Source organism: Benincasa hispida, chromosome 10 (genome assembly GCF_027475165.1).
Source record: "Benincasa hispida cultivar pf3 chromosome 10, pf3_genome.v1.1, whole genome shotgun sequence".
NCBI classification, from domain to species: Eukaryota; Viridiplantae; Streptophyta; class Magnoliopsida; order Cucurbitales; family Cucurbitaceae; genus Benincasa; species Benincasa hispida.
The window spans coordinates 20,189,692-20,213,632 of record NC_143487.1 but is presented as its reverse complement, the minus strand read 5'-3'; the positions used below and the strand labels follow the sequence as shown (position 1 = coordinate 20,213,632).

General features: G+C 37.2%; 1 non-coding gene and 2 pseudogenes across 1 annotated transcript; 2 read left to right on the top strand and 1 right to left on the bottom strand.

The window, feature by feature from the left end:
* Positions 1-1,360: 1,360 nt before the first annotated feature.
* On the top strand, positions 1,361-19,450 carry LOC150033174 (uncharacterized; annotated as a pseudogene).
* Position 19,451: 1 nt separating this feature from the next.
* LOC150033173 (uncharacterized) lies at positions 19,452-22,385 on the top strand (annotated as a pseudogene).
* A 1,092-nt stretch (positions 22,386-23,477) lies between these two features.
* LOC120089613 (small nucleolar RNA R71) lies at positions 23,478-23,584 on the bottom strand. The gene has a single exon (XR_005485286.2). It is a non-coding gene; the product is annotated as a small nucleolar RNA R71 (small nucleolar RNA).
* Positions 23,585-23,941: the final 357 nt, after the last annotated feature.

Sequence of the window (23,941 nt, the reverse complement as noted above, 5' to 3'; positions counted from 1 at the left end):
GTAGCATTACCAGGATAAGGTTTCCCTCCTATATCCATATACTACAGACCATTTTGGTTATTCCTTAAGATATGATCCACTTGTATGTCACCACATACATGCTTAAATTACATAAAGATAACCATGGATTTTAGATTTATTGGTTTGTGGTAAAGCAAATAAAACATTCAACTGAGCAAAATCAAGAGGTGAAGTAAAATATCATATATTATACATCACAAGTATTCGTACAAATTGTTTACAAACTACAGGACACGAGACTTTAGGGTATCAACCCCAACAGACCATAGTTCTAATATGATTGGCAACCTTAGGCTTTAGTCTTTTAATAAGTTTAATAGGATTAAATTGACTAATAAAAGGTTAAAGTGTAGCGAATCTATCTATAAGGGACCTTTTGTCTAAGGCGGGTTCTGTCTAAGCTGGAGTATTTAAGGTGATGGAAACGGAACACCCCTACCTGGGAACCTATCTGGAAAGGTGAATTAGATAGTTTGATGCATGCATGCAAGATTGAGGATAATCCATTAAAGAGTTTAATATGACTACTTGAACTTGTTTAATTTCAAAGACAAAAGTTGTTTTTTAGCGTATTAAAATGACTTAGATTAAAATCAGTAGTCGGATGGTCTATGTTAATGTACTCCTAGGTAGAACATTCAGTGGGAGGTACTTGGGGCATTTGATGCTTCATTTAAATCTCTCGCGTTTCTCCCTTTATTATCCACACCGTGAGATCTATCCTTGGCCTCGTGGCGCCCTGAGAATGTCCCCCTAAAGGATGGTGTTTGGGTAGGTCAATATCAAGGTGGATGGAGAGAATGTTCATAGTAAATGGGAGTGGGACATGCGACAGCATATCCCACGGTCTCTCTCGTTAGGTTGGATAAAGTTTTTATGCATCGCCTCGAGGCACCTTGGGAGTGTCCCCCTATAGGATGGCAGTTTTGCACATTTCAAATGATCTTCTATATAGAATAAGGTTACTTAGTCTCTTGTCCTAATCTGCTTTTTCCCTACGGTGGGCGCATTAGGGCGGGACTCTGGGGCCGAAAATGAGGGGTTACACTTATGCGAAATTGTTAAGGGTTAACAATTCTGGACCGAACAAATGGTGATTGTTAGGTTCAATTCCAAGAGTTGGTTTTTTCTAATGGTTGAGAGTGTCCCATCCTAGCGAAAGGGTATCTGATCACCCTATCGATGACGTTTGTCCTGCCTTGCTGCAGCATCATTGCAAAATAGAAGTCTTTATAACTTAGGGTACTTGGTAATTATTTTGCTAAAATTAATTGGTGTTAAAATGTGGTTTAGCAAAAGACTTATAAAAGTTTGTTCATTTTTCAGCGACGATTTTAAAATGGCTACATCCACAATTGCTTTGCTTATCACCGATAAGCTAATTGGCGACAATTACGCTAATTGGAAACATATAATCACGACTATACTAATCATCGAGGATCTCATGTTAGCCCTTACAGAGAAGCGTCTTCCTATTTCAGCTCCTAATACCGCTCGAAATGTTCAGGAAGCGTACGAGCGTTGGACACGGGCATTAGAAGGCCCGAGTCTATATCTTGGCCAGTGTTAGCCAAGAAGCATAAGCCCATGGTCTCAGCACGTGAGATCATAGAGTCCTTGTGGGGCAAACAACCGTCTGGACAGTGATGCTTAGTTTTATGATGTAGATTATGGATGATATGCGATAGTGAAATTGCGTTGAGCACTCAAGTTTCCTCAACGGAATCCAAGTGTAAACTCCACCAAGTTTCCTGGTAAGTCCAGGGTCGAACTCAGGGACGTGTGAAAACAACTTGCATTGGTAATTTTTAGGAAAACTTTGTGGTGACCAAATAAATAAATTCTTGTTGAGGTTGTTGTTTGCGATGATAAAAAAATAACAAATGCGACGGAGTTTGAAAAGAGTTGATAAAACGGGAGATACGATGAATATGCGGTGAACGGGTTGAGAAAAGTTTCGGCTAACACTTCCTAGGATGTGTTCATGCTATGCAATCATGCAACATGCATACAACAGTAAACCACCTCTCGGTGCGAATGCCACGGCTTCTAAGGCTAGAACGCATGTGATATATGTGATAAGTCTATAGGACCTACATATAAGCCTCTATTCTTATTTATGCGATGACAACAAAACACACTAACAAATAAGGCGACCACATAATATCATACCTATCTCTAAGATGCATGCGATGCAAGTTGGCAAATAGAGCTTATCTCTAAGTCCCTATCTTTTGTTTATGCAATTCTAATCTTGCTCTCTTGAGTCTAGATTCTAACCTAGCTCTCTCGAGTCTTAGGTTCTTTCTTTAGACTCTCTCTCGAGTAGCTCTAAAGGGATGTTTGGCACAGCATAACACAAGATAATCGCAAGCAATAAACTTCCTAGGTCATGTTAGCTTAGTTCTTCTCAACCCATTTGACTAGTTTAGCTACTCATGCATACTAAGAGAGTGAACAGATATAGAATAAAAACTTCCATTGTATAAATATAAAGATGAAGTACAAAATAACAATGTAAGTATATAATAGAGAGCCTGGTAACAATCTCTTGTTGTCCAGGCTTTTACACTGTTTTTCTACTCGTGTTCAAAAGATAATCTCGCTCTCGCGAGAGTCAGCCCGCTCTCTGCATCTACGCCTCAAGGTTCTCTCTCAAGTTGCCTTGAGCGATCTCCAGCATCACCACTCTTCTCTTGTTTTGCCTTAAAATGAAAGGAAAACTGTGAACAAAGACGTGTGAATCAAACGTATGAATTTTCGAACTTATGAACCCCTTTGCTGAAGGTTGCCTTTGGTATTTATAGAACATCCAGGGTGAACGGCGGCTTCTCTCTCATGATTGTATAGATGGGACAGCTTTAATTCTCTGACTGATGCGACGAATATTTGTCACCGAAAAGCTGAATGTATTTGTTATCGTTAGCAGTCGTCAACTTAATTCGGATTCGACTATCATTAGCTTTCCATCCCATCGCGATTAATTAGCCTTTCACCTAGATGCGCCCACCATGTTACGCCGACCAAGTTGCGGTAATCCTTCTCGGGCGAATATTTGCAAACACGATCATTGCAAAGCCTTGCGGTAATGCTACGCTCGACCAATGATTTTCTATGATCGCAATTTCCGCCTTGCATCATTGTATATTCTGCACAAAAATACAAAAATCAACTATTCCTAAGCGATGAACGCATGCGGCGGTAATATAATAAACTTAATGCTTTTTGGACACATCTTAACATGTTTTATCAACACAAGTCAGCATTGTTTAAGAACTTGGCACTACGATAACATGCATTTCTGCCCGTTATCAGACAGCTCAAGCATGACGCTCTGAAATACATCTTCAACTCTAAAATTGAGGAAGGCACCTCTGTTCGTGAACACATGCTTAACATGATGGTCCACTTCAATGTGGCAGAGATGAATGGGTCTAGGATCGACGACGGCAGTCATGTTAGCATTATCCTACATTCGTTTCCGGAAAGCTTCCTAACTTTGTTAGCAATGTGATTCTTAACAAAGTGGACTATACCCTTACAACTCTCCTCAACGAGTTACAGACATATCAATCCTTACTGAAAAGTAAGGAGAGGAAGGGAGGTGAGGCAAATGTTACCTCATCTTCTAAGCAGTTCCATCAATGTTCTACCTCAGGGACGAAGTCTGTACCTTCTCCTTCTAACACTGGAAAGTGGAAGAAGAAGAAGGGTGGGAAGGGGAAGGCGCCTACTAACCCGCCACATGTTGCTCAGCAGAATAGGTGTCCAGTGCCCATTGACAAAGGAAAGTGTTTCCACTGCAACCGAGATGGACACTAGAAGAGGAATTGTCCTTGCTGGTTGAAGGAAAAAAAGGTAGTTAAGGCTAAGGCCAAGGCAAACAAAGGTAAATATGATTTACTGGTGTTAGAAACTTGCTTAGTGAAAAATGATGATTCTGCCTAGATTATTGATTCAGGCACCATTAATCATGTTTGTTCTTCTTTTTAGGGGATTAGATCCTGGCGACAGCTGGAGGCTGTTGAGATGACGATACGAGTAGGCACCTGGCACGTCGTCTCAGTTGTGGCAGTGGGAGGGATCCAGTTGACTTTACAGAACAAATTTCTTATTTTAAAAGATGTATTTGTAGTTCCTGAGTTAAAAAGGAACTTAATTTCTGTAAAGTGCTTGTATAGTGTAAATATACTCTTAATTTTAATGTGGATAAAGTGTTTATTCATAAAGATGAAGTTGAGATCAATACAGCAAAACTGGAAAATAACTTGTATGTGCTAAGACCGTTAGCATTAAGTTCCCTCCATAACATAGAGATGTTTAAAACCGTCGTAACTCAAAATAAACGTCAACGGGTTTCTCCAAAAGAAAATGCCAACTTTGGCATCTTCGATTGAGGTACATCAATCTTAATAGGATTGAGAGGTTGGTGAAGAATGGACTTCTAAGTGAGTTAGAGGAAAATTCTTTACCAGTGTGCGAATTTTGCCTTGAGTGTAAGATGACTAAAAGACCTTTTACTGGAAAAAGTTATCGAGCCAAAGAGCCTCTAGAGTTAGTGCATTATGACCTTGTGGTCCTATGAATGTGCGAGCCAGGGGACACTATGAGTATTATATCAGTTTTACTGATTTTTACTCTAGATATGAGTATGTTTATCTAATGCAACGAAAGTCTGAATCCTTTGAAAAGTTCAGAGAGTTCAAGGCTGAAGTTGAAAATGCATCGAATAGACAAATTAAGACACTTTGATTAGATCGAGGTGGAGAGTTTTTGGATTCGGGGTTCCAGGTCTTAAAGCCGGGTACACCTTAGCATAATGGTGTAACGGAGAGGAGAAACAGAACCTTGTTGGATATGGTTTGTTCGATGATCAGTTACACTTCCTTACCAGACTCGTTTTGGGGTTTTGCAGTGGAGACTGTAGTGTATATACTCAACTGTGTTCCTTCCAAGAGTGTTACGAGACACCTCTGGAGTTGTGGAACGGGCGTAAAGCTAGTTTACATTACTTCCGCATATGGGGTTGCCAAGCACATGTTCTTGAGGCTAATCCAAAGAAATTGGAATCACGGTCGAGGTTGTGCCTCTTTGTAGGCTACCCCAAAGGTACACGAGGGGTTACTTTTTTGACCTGTCGGAAAACAGAGTATTTGTTTCAACAAATGCTACATTCCTAGAGGAGGATCATATTAGGGAGCACAGTCCACGTAGTAAGGTCGTGTTACATAAGCTTTCCAACAAAACTACTGAAGCTTCAACAAGAGTTGTTAAAGGGACTGCTTCATCAACAAAAGTTGTTGATGATAGTTCATCTGGTAGATCGATTCTACCTCAATAGTTGAGAGAACCTCGATGCAGTGGGAGGGTTGCAAACCCACCTGTTCGCTATCTAGGTTTCATGGGAATCCTAGGTATGGTAGTCGAGGGCGAAGTTGAGGATCCGTTGTCTTATCAAAAGGTGGAGGATGTTGACTGGAATGAATGGGTCAAAGCCATGGATCTCGAGACGGAGTCAATGTACTTCAACTCAGTGTGGGATCTTATAGATCAGCATGATGAGGTCAGACTTATAGGTTGCAAATGGATCTACAAAAGGAAACGGGGTGCCGATGGGAAGGTGCAAACCTTCAAGGCTCGAGTTGTGGCAAAGGGTTATACCCAGGTGGAAGGAATCGACTATGAGGAGACTTTCTCGCTTGTTGCCATGTTGAACTCGATCTGCATCCTCCTGTCCATTGTTGTTTATTATGATTACAAGATTTGGAAAATGGAAGTCAAGACGATCTTTATGAATGGCAATCTTGAGAAAACCATTTATATGGTGTCGCTCGAGGGATTTATTGCCCAACGTCAAGAGCAAAAAGTTCGGAAACTGAATCGGTCCATTTATGGGCTAAAACAGGCATCTCAATCTTGGAATATTCGATTTGATACTGCGATCAAATCGTACAGATTTGACTAAAAAGTTGATAAGCCTTATGTCTACAAGAAATTTATCAACAATTCAGTAGTTTTCCTTAGTGTTGTATGTAGACGATATCCTACTCATTGGGAATGATGTAGGACTACTGACTGTAGTTAAGATCTAACTAGCGACCCAATTCCAAATGATAGATTTGGGAGAGACTCAGTTTGTTCTTGGATACAGATCTTTCGGGATCGTAAGAACAAAGTGCTAGTGTTGTCTCAGGTATCGTACATTGACAAGATGTTGCTCAAGTACTCGATGCAGAACTCCAAAAGGGGCCTACTGCCATTCAAACATGGAGTTACTTTGTCTAAGGAAATGTGTCCTAAGACGCCTCAAAGAGGTTGAAGAGATGAGATGGGTCCCATATGCATCTGCCGTTGGCAGTTTGATGTATGCGATACTCTATATTCGACTAGACATTTGCTATGCTGTGGGAATAGTCAGTAGGTATCAGTTTAACCTAAGCTAGGGTCACTGAATTGCAGCTAAGTACATCCTCAAGTATCTTCAGAGAACGAGGGACTACATGCTCGTATATGGAACTAGGGATTTGATCCTTATTGGATACATGAATTTTGACTTTCAGATTAATAAGGACTCTAGGATGTCCACTTCAAGGTCGGTTTTTACTCTTGACAGAGAAGCAATGGTGTGGTGAAGCACTAAGTAGGGGTGCATCGCTGACTCCACGATGGAGGCTGAGTATGTAGCGGCTTGTGAAGCTGCTATGGAGGCCATTTGGCTCAGAAAGTTCCTGACAGATCTGGAAGTTATTCCAGACATGTCTAGGCCCATCAATCTCTATTGTGATAATAGTGGTACTGTGGTGAACTCCAGGGAGCCCAGGATGTTGGGTTTTATGTCCTAAAAACTCACAGTTTGTAAAATGATAAACATTTTCTATTATCAATATACTTGTTATTGATTTCATAAATTGTATGAAAGTCTAAATCCAATAAACTAAGACCCACGACTATTGTATGAGTACTTGAACTTTATGTGGAGACAAAAGAGTGGATTGGGTTCGAGTAAATAGTCAAAATGATCTATGGTACATGAATGAGATTGGGTACCTTATTCTGGTAACACCATTGGATGTGACTTACTCTGTAGTTGTTATAAAGAGTTGTAAAGTGCTACATACGATGTGATCCTAATTCGTACATGTTATGACATGAGGAGTGAGGGCGTCCTATGCAATGAGTTTGCATAAGATCAGAACCAAGAAATAAGTCACTCTTACTTTATAACGCTGTTTACTGTTTAAGACTTACTATTTCACCTAAATGACCTAGGTAACTCGATCTTAATCCTGAGTTAACTATGAACTGCTGTTTATTCAGGATTGCCCTTAGATTTGCATAGTTTAGGGTTGGCTTAACAGCGTCGGCTCAATAAGACTCCTATTTCAGGGGTAAGACCGGATAGATAGCTGGGGACATAGGGTGCAAGAAGAAGTTCATGCCTACCCAATTTAGGGATAGAAGAAAGGTTGTTCTCTCAAGTACTGAATCCAGGTCTTGAACAAGGGGCCCCACCCTCTCACTGGGCTGAGAGAGTTTGGTTTGGTGATTGGATCACAAACCAGTTGTTCATTAGAGGATCAGTAGGGACTTGAGAAATAAGACGTAATCTCGGGGGTAAAACAAATATTTGACCCAGCCTTTATTACGAACAACCTGTGAAAGGTTGACTTGCTGATTATGGTTAAATCATGTGGACATAATATATCTACAGTGAGAGGAGTGCAACTATGGGCTTTGATGAAGTGACCCATTAGTTAACGAATGGAGATTAATTTGGTCTAATGAGTGTAGTCAATTAATCGCTGATCGTTGGAGCCCATGATATGTAGGTCTGCGAGGTCCCCCTATTAACTCGTAATGGACTAGCTCTAAAATAGCGTGATAAGTTAATTTGAAACGTTCAAATTAGAATTAAGGGAATTAGTAATTATATGAGATATTATTATATGTTTAATTTTAGAATTAAACAGAATAAGAGAATTTATATTTAAATATGATTTAAATATATAAAGATGAATATGTGTTAAAATTAATTTAATATTTGATATTAAATTAATTAAGTTTTATTTGATAATTAATTTATGAAATTAATTAATTTTTCATTTTTAAAATCAAATAGATTTTTTAAATCAAAATTTTATTTTTAAATAAAATTGGAAAAATTGGAAAACTAAAACATACTTAAATGGAAAATTGGTTTTTTCCATTATCCATCTTTGAACTAGCTCACTCATGAAGCAATATATTTGCCTTGTCTTCTCCAAGCATGAGCTGTAACTCATGCAACTCATCTCTTTGCATGTTGATATGCATTATAATGAAGAGATTGGAGTGAAAATCGGGCATGTAATCTATAGAATTTTGAGAGAAAATTCGGTTTAAAGAATGGTTCTTCAATAAGGTTGCTGCAGTGAGCGTTTCTCTTTCATCCCTTGATTCAAGCTTGTTTTGAGTCCCACAACTCAATCTAGCACCAAGAGAATAGTGGGGAGGATCTTGAGGTGGTCTACAACAAGATATGGAGAAGATTGCAGCTGGAGAAGGAGCTTTGAAGAAGTTTTACAAGAGGTATGTCTTGAAACCAATTTTTCTGCAGAAGCATGCTTTTTATTATGCCAAAATTAGTGAATTTGAATGCTTAGATGATCCTTGTGCTTCCGCTGCTGTTGATACAATCCTACACAGGTGTCACAAGCATAGAAAACATATAGAGCAAAAGTATCATCTTATCCGCGAGATAGTGTATCGAGGGGACGTGATAGTCACGAAGATCGCTTTGGAGCATAATGTTGCTGACCCGTTTACAAAGACTAAGACAAGTGGGAGATATTTTTGTACTGGGCCTTAGTGCCCTAGTTTATTGTTTTGTACTAGTTGTATGTACACCCCACTCGCTTTAGGACAAGTGGGAGATTGTTGGGGATGATGCCTTAAACTCTCATTGGGTCCTGTAGTTTGCAAACACAGTTTTGAACAAACGCTTGTGATGTAATAATATATGATATTTTCTTCATTTTTTTCTATAGAACATTGGATGTTTTATTTTCTTTACCACAAACAAATAAACTAAGATCCCTGGTTGTCGTTTGTAACTTAAGCATGTATGTGGAGACATACATGTGGATCATGCCTTAAGTGATAGAAAAAATGGTATGTAGTATATGGATATAGGAGGGAAAATTTATCCTGGTAACGCTACGGATGCGACCTGCTTAGTAGAATAGTTACAAGTGTTGTGACTTGCTACAGATTGTCTGATCTCGATCATTCATGTAGAGACATGCGAATGGAGGTATCCCATATAAAGGAGTTTGTATAAGACCAGACCATTAAGTGTTATAGTCTCATTATATAACGTCATTCATGACAAAGACTTCACTTCACTAGGATGACCATAGGTAACATGACCTCAATCCTAAGTGAATTGGAAACTCCTGTCTTTGAGGGTCGTCCTTTGATTTGCATGGGTGCGAGTGGCCAGATCGCCGGCTCAAACCTGCCACTTTGGGGATTTGTCTGATCTGGGATCTGGGAACTCAACTACACAAGATGGAATTCACTCCTTTCCCGAAGCAGGGGTAAGTAGATAGATTGTTCCCTTAAGAGCTGATCTCGGGGCTTGAACGATATGGCGCCACACACATTCTCATGGCCCAAGAGTTGTCCACACATAATAGGACTATGTTGTATTGTTCATTAAAGGGATCAATGGTACTTAAAGAGTTAGATATAACTACAGGGGAAAAATGGTAAATTGGCCCAGTTGTACTTACGAGCATCTGTGAAGGGTTATCGTACTGTTGATTAGTTATATCTGATGGACACAGAAATATATCTGTGGTGAGAAGAGTGCAGCTGTCGATCTTTAGTAGAATGCCTGACAGTTAACAAATGGTAGATCTTGTGGTTAACGAGTTTAGTCAGCTATTCACGTACCGTTGGAGCTTCGAGCCATAGGTCCATAAGGTCCCTTTGGTACCTCAATGGATTCAAGTTGAGAATCAGTTTTTGGGTCAGTTTGAAGTGTTCAAATTGACAAGAGGGAGTTTGATTATATATGATATGATTGACATTATGTATGAGATACATTATTTGGAGGAAAATGATATAAATATAATTTATATCTAGTGGAAGAGAAAAGACTATGGTTTATATATGATATTAAACCATAGGTTAATCAATATAATATGATTATATTTATTATTTTTAATTGACAATTATGGGATAATTGTGTCGATGTTTTCTTCGTAACCGTGTAATAGTAGGAGGTTTCATGCAGTTTTCGTAATTGAAGGATAAAATGAAATTGGTTTTCATTTTGCAAAGAATCAAACAATCGCACACAGGTAGTGTATACTACTTATCTCATAGCAAATCGAGAGTCTACACGATAGCTCAATGTTTCTAAATGATCGTATACACGTGCACGGTTTACTAAACGATCGCATAGGTTTTACTAAACGATTGTCTAGATTTTTTCTACGCGATCGCGTGCCCGAGTGTTTACTAAACGACCGTCTATACGATCGCGCCCCTTTTACTATAGGATCGTGTACCTCTACCTAAACGATCAAACATCGTCTATATGATAGACACCCGATATTCTCTCACTTGCTTGGTCATGGTAAATGATTGTGCTTTCCTTCTTCCCTCTATCAAATCCAACAGAGCCCACACCTCTTGGATTCTCACACCAAGAATATCGAGGGTTCCAAGTGGTGGTGTCTTCCTTGTTGTCGTGTTCATGAGAAGTTCGTTTGTGGGTAAACAATTTGGTGGATGATTGCTTGGACGAGCTCAATGAGAGCAAGAGGAGCAGTCCTTGGACGAGAATGAGTTTTGAGGCGAAGAAGGGTTCTTCAACTAGTATGTATCTCGTTCTTTTGTTGTTAAAATTTTAAAGCATGCCTATAATTTGTTGTTAAATGCATATCTATTCTATTTGATTGTGAATGCGGTAATTCTATCACAATGAGTTTGGAACGATCTTGCTTCTGCTTAGAAGTACTCTTTGGTAAGAGTTCCTTCAATTAGGTAACAACTAAGTACTATCATACCTTAGGTACTATGGCCCAAATACCTTCAAAAGTCCTTTAGTATCGGGTTCATTGTAATCATCATTAAACTTACTTATTGAATTAAACATATTTGAAAACATAAGTCACATAAATCGTATGCTTGAACATTTAACTTAAAACATCATCTTTCACTTAACGCATACCTCCTCTATGCGTTTGACACTTAGGAAATTGCTTGATTGTTTATGCAAAACCATGCGGCCAACTAGCACCACCCATGCACTAGAATAATGCCTATGCACCCATTCAACTTTACACCATCGCATATTCAGCGCAACCTTGCGCTCCTAGCCTTGTGCACACATTCGCACAACCTCTTGTCTTCAACACACCCTCACGCATAGCCTAACGCACACCTTGCATTCAACCTGGCCCTTCGCGCACGCCTGCAGCCTGCCTGTGTTGAGCTACCTACTTGCTCAATGATTGCAGTTGCTTGCTTATTCAAACCAAAATTCCATATTCAAATTTGAGCTCGAATAACTTATTTTCCAGACCTTTTCTTGGAAAATTTCCTTCTACAAACTTGTTTAAAAATGTCTTAACTTGCTTACCTTAAATTTTGAGCTTCAAATTCTTCGTGATTTGGTCGTAATCCTTCAATCTCTACTTCTGACCTAGGTTCATCTAAGGCCTGACCTTCTTGAAGATTCTTTTAGATTTCAACTCGAATCTCTAAGAATTTTCTTTCAGCAGCCTAGAGACATCAATGACATTCATCAACCATTTAAATAACTCTAGAATCACCTCTTTTGCACAAGTAGACTACTCAAACAGAGCTTTTGAACTAAGGTCTTTTTTTTTTACTGTGAACTGCATGCCCCCCCTTTTAACCTTAGGCTGTCAACTCACCCACTATGTGGGTTTAATTCTCCTAACCTTGATAACTAGCCCAGTTAAGTCAATGATGAAGCTGAGAACTCCCTCTAATCACCAACACATGGTTCTTCAATTCCTCACCATCATAAGGCACACTCGACGCATACACCTATCTGGTCAGCGCATGCCTCGGCGCCTCTTGCACCCATCGCCTTGTCCCTTTGTCATCGCATGGCTTCCTCGCATGCAGCCCCTCACCTAGCCAACATACACTACAGCCCCATCGCCTAGGCACCTTGCCACGTGCGCACATGCATGTCCATCTAAACTCAACATAAGGCAGGTCTAATGCATAGCTCATGCCCAATGCATGGCACTCCCTTCAGCCAACACTTAGCCACCTACTCTTTGCCTCATGCCCCTCAAAATGCTTAGGCTGCTACATTCCTCAACATGACTTTCAATGCAAGGCTTCTATACTTAGCCAAATTTGGCTCTCCTTAACCCAACTTACCTTCACCTTTACCTAGCACTCGTGAGCTTCATTCTCAACACTTAGAATATTTATTCCTTCATTAATCATTCTCAAGCTTCTTCCCTACAACATAATATTAGCTCATTCTTAAACTTGATTAACATACTAATTAACATACTTATGTAGGAAAAATAGGGTTCGGGGTTTATGATAACTTGTAGAAATACAAGTTATTAAAGCTCAAATTATTAAAACAATGGGAGAAAGCAATGTTGAAATAGGCAATATTATGATTGAATGCGCCAAACTAAAAGAAATTGCGATCGCTAATGCTCATCGTATAAAAGCAGTTAAATTGCATTATTTTGTGCAAGTACAATGTGATGGCGTGTCTAAAATTGCGATCCAAGGATATAATGCGATGGCGCATTTGATTTGCGATCGCAAGAAGTACTTAAAAAACAACCGCGTAAAGACCTTTCATAAAGGTGACAACATAATAAAACATGATGGGATGTAAAGCTGATAACGGTCAATTCTGAAATATAGTTGACGACCATTAAAGACCATACCGTTGCAAATATATTGAACTTCCGGTGATTTTCAAACGGCGTAACAGAGTGTGGAAATTAATGCTGCCCATCCATGCAATCATTAGTGAGAAGAACTGTTTCACCTTGAAATCTATAAATACCCAATGTTACCAAACCAGAGGACAGTGCGAGGAGGCGAAAAGGCGAGGCGAAGTCGAGGGAAGATGATTCTTGAAAAGAAATTAATTTTTGGAGAGGTCGAGAGACTTCTAGAAATCAGCACGAAGGAGAGACACCCAACCTTTGAGAGAGCAAGATTCTACAAATTAGAAAAGAGTTGAAGTGATAAAAGCAGTGTAAAAAGCCACGGGAAGCAAGACATTGCTTACCTGGCTTGATATTTCTCACTCCATTTATTGTTTTGTACTCAATACTTTATTTGCAAAAAGGGAAACTTCATTTCAATTTATGTTTAGTCTCTTCACACCATGCATGAGTAACTAAATTTGTGAATAGGTTGAGAAGTACTTAGCTGGCATGACTTAAGCTATGCAGTTTATGCGATCATCTTGTCTTATGTATGCTTCATTCATCATTTGGAGTACTTGAGAGATTAGTCTAAAGATAGAGTCTAGGCTTGAGAAAGTTGGATTAGATCGCATAAGCAAGAGTAGAGACTTAGAAATAAGTTCTATCAGTTACCTTCCATACACATCGCACACATCCTAGAAACAAGAAATCTTGCATTATGCATTGATAAATGTAGTGCTTAATATTTGTATATAACATGATCGCATGACTTGTACAAAATCTTAAGAAATGTTAGCTAAATCTCTTCTCAACCCCTTCATCGCATACTCATTACAACACTTTCATCGCTCCGCATTTAATTCCATCACATTAGAAAATCTGAATTAAATCACCATCGCAATAGAATCAGAGAATCCGTCGCATATCTATTTAGTAATCCTTGTGTTCAACCTAGGAATTACTAGGACCCTAAGAAGGCTTATACTTGGGCTTTGTTAGGAAAACTTGTATGATCATTGCATCCACGCATCCCTACATCGCATGATAAATCAACGCAAAAATTTTTTGGCACCGTTGTTGGGGATTACGGTATAGATTGCGCTAACATTAAACCTCTTTGATCTTTGCAGCTTTCGACCTTTATGGTATTGCCATTCCATCTGTGAAGGAAGAAGCAAGTGTCGCATGAGTGAATGACATACTCCATAGCTTAAGTACGACTCAGAGATCGAAATAACTTTTGCAAAAGACAGAGAAACAGACGTAAATGACAAGGAAGAGTTCACAGAATGGCTGAACAACCTGAGGAACGAGTAGCAAACGAAAACAACATGATGGTAAATCCTATACTACTGGAAAATGATCACAATAGACCCATATGAAACTATGCGTCATCAAACTTGTATAATTTCTCCCAGGAATCATGAGACCAACATTGGATGGATCAAGGTTCGAGATGACGCCAGTAATGTTACAAATGATACAAACAGCAGGACAGTTTGGAGGACGGCGTGGTAAAGATCCGCACGCCCATCTACGAAGTTTCATTGAAATTTGCAACACTTTTGTCACTAGAAGAAATTCGAATTTTAATGTTAGTTGGAAAAAGTGAAATTGGATGTATAATGTCGGTTTAAAAAAAACGGATCTTTAATGTCGGTTTTAAACCGACATTGAAGATGGGCTTTATGTAGATTTTAAACGACATTAAAGGTGTAATTTTTATTTTTTTTCTTATTTTACTAAAAAAATAAAATCCTATATCCGATTTTTTACAACCTTTCTTCGCGCGCGCCACCTGCTTCTCTCTTACCCTAACCCTATCTCGCTCGCCCGTCCGTCGATCTCCTTCACGTCGTCGCTTGCTCATGTTTGTTGATTTCCTTCACACCGTGCCCGTGTTTGTCGATCTTCTTCACGCCCGTGTCCGTGAATCTGTTTGGCAAATATAAAATACAAAAAACAGAGAAACAACAACATTCTGCGAAGATTTTTAAGTTTTTTGTTGAACAGCCCCATCATCATCATCCTCCTTCTTCTATTCTTCCTTTGTTTATACTGATGATTCCTCCAAAACTTCCAATATCTTGTCAGCATTTCCTGATTCAACTTCTTCTACATTACCCAATGAGCCTTTTCACTTCTTTATTTCTCTGAATTAAATTATATTCTCTCAACTAATTACTCCTGATATATTTTGGTTGGTTTAATTACATATTTTTCATATTTGCCAATTATACAAAAACTTAGATACTCATCGCCTAATGGTATGTTTTGGATAATATTTCATATTTGCCAACTACTTGTGATGTATGCCACTGGCTAGACCAAAAGCATTTGTCTTTTGCATCAAATAAACACATTGTTGCTTATGTTTTGAACTAATACATTGTGATGTTTGGGGACTACATCATGTTGCTTCTCATGCTAGTTATCGTTGTTTTGTATTCATTGTGAGCTTTTCTTGAAGTATTTATAAAAAGAGTCTAACTCTAAGGACACGGTTTATTGTGATATTGGTTTGGATTGATGGAATTTTGAACTTTGTTGAGTTTTTGTTTTTTAGCTTTTATTTTCATCGATAGGAACTAAGTCCTTGATATTGACTCGCACAAAACACGGTCCAAGGACACGGTTTATTGTGATATTTATTTGGATTGATATTTGTTTTGATTCAAGACTTGATTTTGAGTGAAGTTTTTCATTTGTTAGGTTCAAGTTTGACGTGTAAGGCTAAATTTTGATTCTTGAGGATTTGGAAGAAAGATAGGAAGATTGCATTGGACGTATTTTAAGAAGGTTGACAAGTGGAGAATGTGCACCCAACACAGAAAGGACTTTATAACAACATTAATAACAAGGACAAGGTAATATTTATAAGATGCTTATCTTAAAAGTCTATTTGTTCTAAATTTGTTGATGTTGCATATTTTACAATCATAATTTTATGCTTCTAAATTTTCCCTTGTTATTATTATTATTATTTTTTTTTGTAGATTATGTTGCATATTTTACAATCATGGATAAGTCATGGATGAAAATGAATAAAATGTCAGCTGAGTATGGTTTAGGGGTCGAGATGTTTATTAAAAATGGTCTACAACATTCAAATATACCGAATGTCATGAGTTGTCCATGTTTGAAGTGTGTTAATGCAAAGACTCTAGATGTGAACAAAATAAGATAACACTTATTTTTTAATGGTATAGATCAAAGTTATCAGACATGGATTTTTCACGGTGAATCATTACCGATTAAGAGAAACAATGAAAATGTGTCTACTAGTGAAAGAGACGAAGTTGATGAGGATGATGTTGATGTTGATGACACAATTGGAATGTTTGAGGCTGCATACAATAACTATTTTAGTGGAAAATCCGATAATTTTGAAGAATTATTAGATGATGCGAAGAAACCATTGTACCCAAATTGTAAAACTTTTTCCAAAATATCTACATTGGTAAAGTTATATAATTTAAAAGCTAAATTTGGATGGAGCGATAAGAGTTTCACTGAGTTGTTGGAATTAATTCATGACATATTACCTAGTCCTAATGAAATTCCAACTTCTACTTATGAAGCAAAAAAGATGTTGGGTACTCTTGGAATGAAGTACGAGAAGATTCATGCATGTAGAAATGATTGTTGCTTGTTTAGAAAAGAACTCTCTAATGCAAATGTATGCCCCATTTGTGGTACGTCAAGATGGAAGCTTCAAAAAAATTTAAACGAAAGGGCTAAGAATATCCCAGCAAAAGTCATGTGGTATTTCCCCCCAATTCCAAGATTTGAAAGAATGTTTCGAAGTAAAGAAACAGCAAGTTTATTGACGTGGCATGCTAAAAAAAAGAAACAGATGGTTTATTAAAACATCCCAAAGATGCCCTATCGTGGAAAAAAATAGACAATTTGTGGCCAGAGTTTGGGTCAGAACCTAGAAATCTTCGTCTTGCTCTTTCGACAGATGGGGTAAATCCACATGGAGATCTTAGTAGTAGATATAGTTGTTGGCCAGTGATGTTAGTGACGTACAATCTACCTCCATGGTTGTGCATGAAGCGAAATTTTTTTATGTTGACTGCACTAATATCTGGTCCTAAACAACCGGGAAATGACATAGATGTTTATTTAGCTCCGTTAGTAGATGACTTGAAAAAACTTTGGAAAGATGGGGTAGAATGTTACGATGCATATGAAGAACAACGTTTCATGCTTAAAGCCATTTTATTATGGACCATTAATGATTTTCCTGCGTATGGTAACTTGTGTGGTTGTACGGTTAAAGGATATCATGCATGTCCAATTTGTGGAGAGAATACTTCATCCACTTATTTACCAAAAGGGAAGAGGATGGCATATCTCGGGCATCGCAAGTTTCTACCCACCATCATCCATATAGGAAACAAAAGAAAGCTTTTAATGGCGCACAAGAATTAGAATTTGGTCCAGAACCATTGAGTGGGGAAGAAATTCTTGCAGAAACAAGTAAGTATCAATATTCATTTGGTAAGAAAAGTATCAAAGAAAAGAACAGTGGAGATAACACTTCAACTTATTGGAAGAAAAAATCTATTCTTTTCGAGTTAGAATATGGAAGTATCTTGATGTGCGACATTGTTTAGATGTGATGCACATTGAAAAGAATGTATGTGCAAATCTTATTGGCACATTGCTTGATATTCCTGGTAAAACAAAAGATGGAATAAAGACTCGATTAGATTTGGTGGAATTGAACATTAGATCAGAGTTAGCCCCTCAAGTAGGAGAGAAAAAGTCTTTTTACCTCCGCATGTTATACATTAACACGAGCTGAGAAATTGAGCTTTTGTAAGGTACTATCAGAAATTAAAGTACCTGAAGGCTATTCATCGAACATTCAAAGTTTAGTGTCGCTCACAGATTTGAAACTTTACGGACTTAAGTCGCATGACCATCACGTTCTTATGCAACAATTATTACCGGTAGCCATTCGTGATATTTTACCCAAACATGTAAGACTTGCAATTACTCAATGCTATATATTGCAAGGCGATCGATTCATCTCAGTTAAAGGGTATGCAAGAGGATATCGTTGTCACTCTATGCCTCTTAGAGAAGTATTTTCCTCCATCATTCTTCACAATAATGGTACACCTTGTAGTGCATCTCGTAAGAGAAGTTGAGTTTTATGGACCTGTTTATTTGAGGTGGATGTATCCTTTTGAACGATACATGAAAGTGTTGAAAACTTATGTACGAAATAGAAATCGACCAGAAGGATGTGTTGGAGAAAATTATATTGTTGAAGAGACTATAGAGTTTTGTTCTGAATTTATATCTGGTGTTAATTCTATTGGGCTAAACTCATCAACAAAGAAAGCGAATTCAAACATTGATAGAGCATTGTCAACTGCTTCTTTTATCAGATCGAGTAAGGATGAGTTGGATCAAGCTCATCTTTATGTCATTCAAAATGTAAATGATGTGCTTCCTTACGTCGAGTATGTAGATCTTCATCTTATTCTCGTTTTAGGTTACTTGATTATTCAATAATCTACTAACTTTGTCATTTATAATAGGCAACATATGGATATTTTGTCTAAGCTCAATTCTGGTAAAAATAAAAGTAGAAAGTGGCTTCAAGAAGAGCATAATCGTACATTCAGTCGGTGGTTGTCCACACGGGTAATCTCTAGAGACCTACTATTTGATGTATAATTAAATGTTAACTACTAAAATATTATGAAATATATCGTAGGTTGCACTAGCTCTCAAAGTTCCCAAAAATTCCATATCGCCTTCTTTGAGATGGATAGCTAATGGACCTTGTCCAACTGTGGCAAAATATTCTGGTTATGTGGTCAATGGTTACTACTATCACACAAAGAATCGCGATGATGTTAGGAGGGTTCAAAATAGTGGAGTTAGTATAACGGCTACCACAATGCAAGTCTCTAGTGCTAAGGATAAAAGGCCCGTCATGTCAGATATGACCTTTTATGGTGTAATACAAGAAATATGGGAGCTTGACTATCATGGATTATCATTTATTTTATTCAAATGTAATTGGGTTGAGAATAGAACTGAGTCAAAACAGACGAGTTTGGGTTTACTATTGTGGACCTCAATCATATTGGACATAAATCAGACCCATTTATTTTAGCCTCTCAAACAAAACAAGTGTTCTATGTAAAAGACCCGCAAATTCGGGTTGGTCAATTGTTTTAACATCTCCACAACGAACAATTGAGGATGATTTTTATGAAGATGAAATAGGAGATATGCTACAAGAGTGTGGTTATGGAGGTATGCAAAGAATGCCCAATGTTGATACATTTACTGAGATTGATGATACAACATCCACATACATTAGACATGATTGTGAGGGTCGATGGGTTGATAAATAATGTATTAAACATGGTATGTCATTTACTATGGTTATATGTATTTAAATATTAAGATTATATGTTTTTTGTGTGAGTAATGTTTTTTTTTTTTTTTTTTGTGCAGATTGACATGGAAACTTCAACAAGTAGCAGCGAGGATGATAGAAATATGATCCCACAAAAACATAGTAGAATAAGTATACCACGTGGCCCAACTACAATGTCTGAGTTGGCACAAATAAGGACATCTGGGCAACGGTTGACCATCGATTATAATGAACATGGACAACCGGTTGGATCTGGAGCAAAGAAGATGCAGAGTTATATAGGAGTTTGTGTTCGACAACAAATTCCTATAACGTATGATTCTTGGAAAAAAGTTCCAAACCATTTAAAAGACAAACTTTTTTATTGTGTAGCGGTATGTTTTCTAAACTTTTAATTCATGTGCATAGTAGTTTATTAGTTTATTGTTTAACTATTTTTTTCATTGTGCAGATGTCGTTCAATGTGGACTCTAAGTCCAAACATTGTATACTAATGTCTGCATCTAGGAAGTTTTAGACTTTCAAGACAACGTTGACTCAAAAGTTCATACTTCCATTTAAGGATGAACCCTCGGTCTTGCAATTTCCACCCCAACAATATTCTCATATAGAGCAAGATCATTGGACATCGTTCGTCAATGAACGATTGAGTGAAGAATGGGAGGTAAGTCATTCACAATAAATTACATGTCAACATTATCATTGTTTTGATAGGTAACTTCAACTAGATTTGTTGTACAGAAAATCAGTCGTGTTAAAAAAGAAAGACGTGCGAAATGTGTATATAATCACCACATTTCTCGGAAGGGCTATGCGAATCTTGCCCAAGAATTAGTGAGTTATTCGACTTAAATTAAATATTTTATTCTAATATGTTTATGCTAATTAAATATGTATGTTCATGTAGAACCTATCGAATGACCCTTCTTATCGGGCGACTTTATGGAAAGAAGCAAGAAAAGGAAAGAATAATGAATACTTTGATGAAGTTACTCGAGAATGTGCCAATCGGATTGTAAGTATATATTATGCAAAATTTAAGATGACATATATATAAGTTTAAGATGATATAGATATTGTGTGAAAATTGTAATATGTTTTACAGGATAAATTGGCTGAAGTTCATGAAGGTGAAGATGTTCTCACCGAAGCATTGGGTACGGAAGAACATTGGGGACGTGTTAGAGGAATGGGTGATTTTGTTTCCCATTCTCAATATTTCAAATTAGTAAAACCAAAGTCCTCTATGAGCCAAGAAATTGAAGGAGGCTCTAGTCAAAAAAATATTCGACATGGTAAAGTGTCAAGAGAAAGAACTCACAGCAGACAATCTCATCAGTCCAAATCATCTGTTGGAAGTGTTGCACTAAGTGCATCTGAAGAAGATACTGAGAAGATGTCTAAAGAAGAAGATACTGAGAAGATGTCTAAAGAAGATTTGGAGGTAATTTATTTATTGTGACTTTTAAATTTTAATCATATTGTACGTGCTTAACCATGCATGACATAAGTTCTTTTAAATTTGTTAAGGGGACACCATGCCACTTGGCTATAGGAACTGTAGATAATATTGTTGCAGTAGCCACAACATTTGATGATGATGTGTCATGCTTAACTGTTAAAGTTCTGATTGACATTGTCATTGGAGAAGATTTGCCTATACCAATTCCTGTGAAGGGTAAAATAGAGTTCTTAAAGCAAGCAATGGGCAACTTCGTAAAATGGCCTCGTGAACTTGTAGTTATGGTTGACGAGAAAAAAGTATGTTTCCTTTTCAGTTTATGAGTTTGGTTATTTATTATTTTTCCTACTTTGAATTTTTGTAACTTTGGTTATGGTAGGATCATTCACCAATTAAGAGCTTCAGCCAGTCCTCCAAATATACTAACGCTAATGGTACTATCAAATTATTGAACGGACATGCCATGCATAACATGAACGATGTAGACATGATCCGTATCTCTTTGGATGAGCATATATTTGGAAGAGACAAATTTATTTATTTAGGCCGCGATGATCTGCTCCAATATTGCAATATGGTTGAAATAGGCTACATGTGTATTTTGACATACATTGCGTAAGTATTACTCATCTAATTCACTCATGTATACTTTGTTTCATGTTGATAAATAATAACTTTTACTTTGTTTAGGTATCTTTGGGATGAATGTGGTCGTGATATTACGAAGAAGTTTTTTATAATTGATCAAGCAAGAATATCGCCACACGTGAAGTCTCAAGATATCCGATCCAGAAATTTAGCCAATCAACTAGAATTGGCTAATTTAGACCAATTAGTCCTCATTCCATATAACACAGGGTAAGTAGATACAAGTTCTTAAGTTATTTTTAATTTTCATTATACACGTACTAATATTTCAAAATTGTTGCTTATTATAGTTATCATTGGATATTGATTGTAATCAATCTACAAGAAAATTGTGTTTATGTTTTGGACTCTCTTCGAAGTAAGGTTCAAGAGGATTTTCATGGAGTTATAAATATGTAAGTGTAATTGAACTTTCTTAGCTCTTAATTGAAGTATTTATGTTTAACTAATGTTTTTAAACTATTTAGTGGATTGAAAACATGGCAAGCCAAGCACGATCTCCAACACTATCGGTCTTCTCCAAAATGGAAACCTGTAAAGGTAAATTTGTATTCATTTTTTAACAATTTATGTTCATTCGACTTCTTTATAACAATTTAACAATTGTTTTCAACTTCTTTATATGCAGTGCCCTCGTCAATTAGATTCTGTAGGATGCGGGTACTATGTGCAAAAGTATATACACGAAATAGTGCATAATCCTACTACTCCCATTACTAGCCTCGTACGTAAATTATTTATTTTTTATATAGTACTAGCTTTAATTTAATAAATGGACGTAAACTTATGTTGAATTTATCTTTTTTTTTTTTCCTTTTTGTAGTTCAATACAAAAGATGCATATACGCAAGGAGAGATCGACGTAATTCGGACCCAATGGGCAAGTTTTGTTGGCCGATTTGTGTAAGGATGTAATTCTTGTTTTTTGTCTCAATAGAATGTAAATGCTAGCTTAGAATGAATGTAAATTTATCTAACCATGATCTTTGTGAATGGAATTAGTACTAATATGATATTTGTGAATGAGAGAAATGATGGCTTGATATAAGTATGCTATGAAAGTCTGGTTCTGGTATTGTGATTCTTGTTTGTGGATAAATTCATAGGTGGAAAACATGATCTGTTTATTATTGGAAGCTATATTCATGGTATTGTGATTCTTGTTTATTCATGGAATTAGTACTAACTGATATTTGTGAATGAGAGAAATGATGGCTTTGGTGTAAGCTGTATTCTATGAAAGTTTGGTTCTGGTATTGTGATTCTGATATTGTGATTCTTGTTTATTCATGGAATTAATACTAATTGATATTTGTGAATGAGAGAAATGATGGGTTTGGTGTAAACTGTATTCTATGAAAGTCTGGTTCTGGTATTATTTTGCAAATTTTGATGGATAAATTCATAGGTGGAAGACAAATATTGATGGGTTTGCCATGCAATTTTTTTTTTTATACTTTTTAATATAAAACAATGACAGACATTTCCTGACCCAACACGAGACATATAATGTTGTTTTTAACTTATTTGACCAAAAAAATGGATTCGGCAACGGAATTTTAAAAAAATTGACAAATTCGGGCTTCAATATCGATTAAGAATTAAAAAAAAAAACAGGCTTTAATGTTGGTTGCAACCGACAGGCTTTAATCACTAAAGACCTTCAATGTCGGTTGCAATCGATATTAAAGGTTGTGTTATTGGTGTTATTGAAGCCTTTTAATGTCGGTTTAAAACCGACATTAAAGGCAACCTACATTAAAGGGTTTTAATAACACTATCTTTAATGTCGGTTACCAATCGACATTAAAGCCCGAATTTCTTCTAGTGTGTGTTCCCTAATATTTCCCCAGAAGAGGTTCGACTCACGTTATTTCCATTTTCACTATGTGATAAAGCAAGAAAATGGGCTTACTCTCCCGAACTAGGAGAGATAACATCGTGGGAGCAAGTTGTGGAGAAGTTTATGAAGAAGTATTTCACTCCCTCAGAGAATGCCAGAAGAAGGAAATTGATCACCAATTTTGAACAAGAAGAAGATGAATTGCTCAGTGACGCATGGGCGAGATTCAAGAGACTAGTATGCGACTGCCCACACAATGGATTGCTGGATTACCTCCAAATAGAGATTTTCTATCATGGACTCAATTCTGCATTGCAGACAGCTGCCAATGTGGCATCAACAGGAGGTCTATTGAACAAACCATATGATGAAGCAAAGAATATTCTTGATCACATCTCGAAAAACCACGAAGATTGGCAAGAAAACGATCAAAGAACAAAGCCCAGAGAAGGTAATGCGAGTAATGGTGCCATCGCATCATTACAAAATCAGATGAATACGATGATAAACTTGTTGCAAGGCATCGCAATAAACAATTCAGGAACTCGAAATGGGCAAGTCAATGCAATAGAGCAAACAAGCACCAACTTTGTTGTATGTGAAGAATCACATTCTTTTGA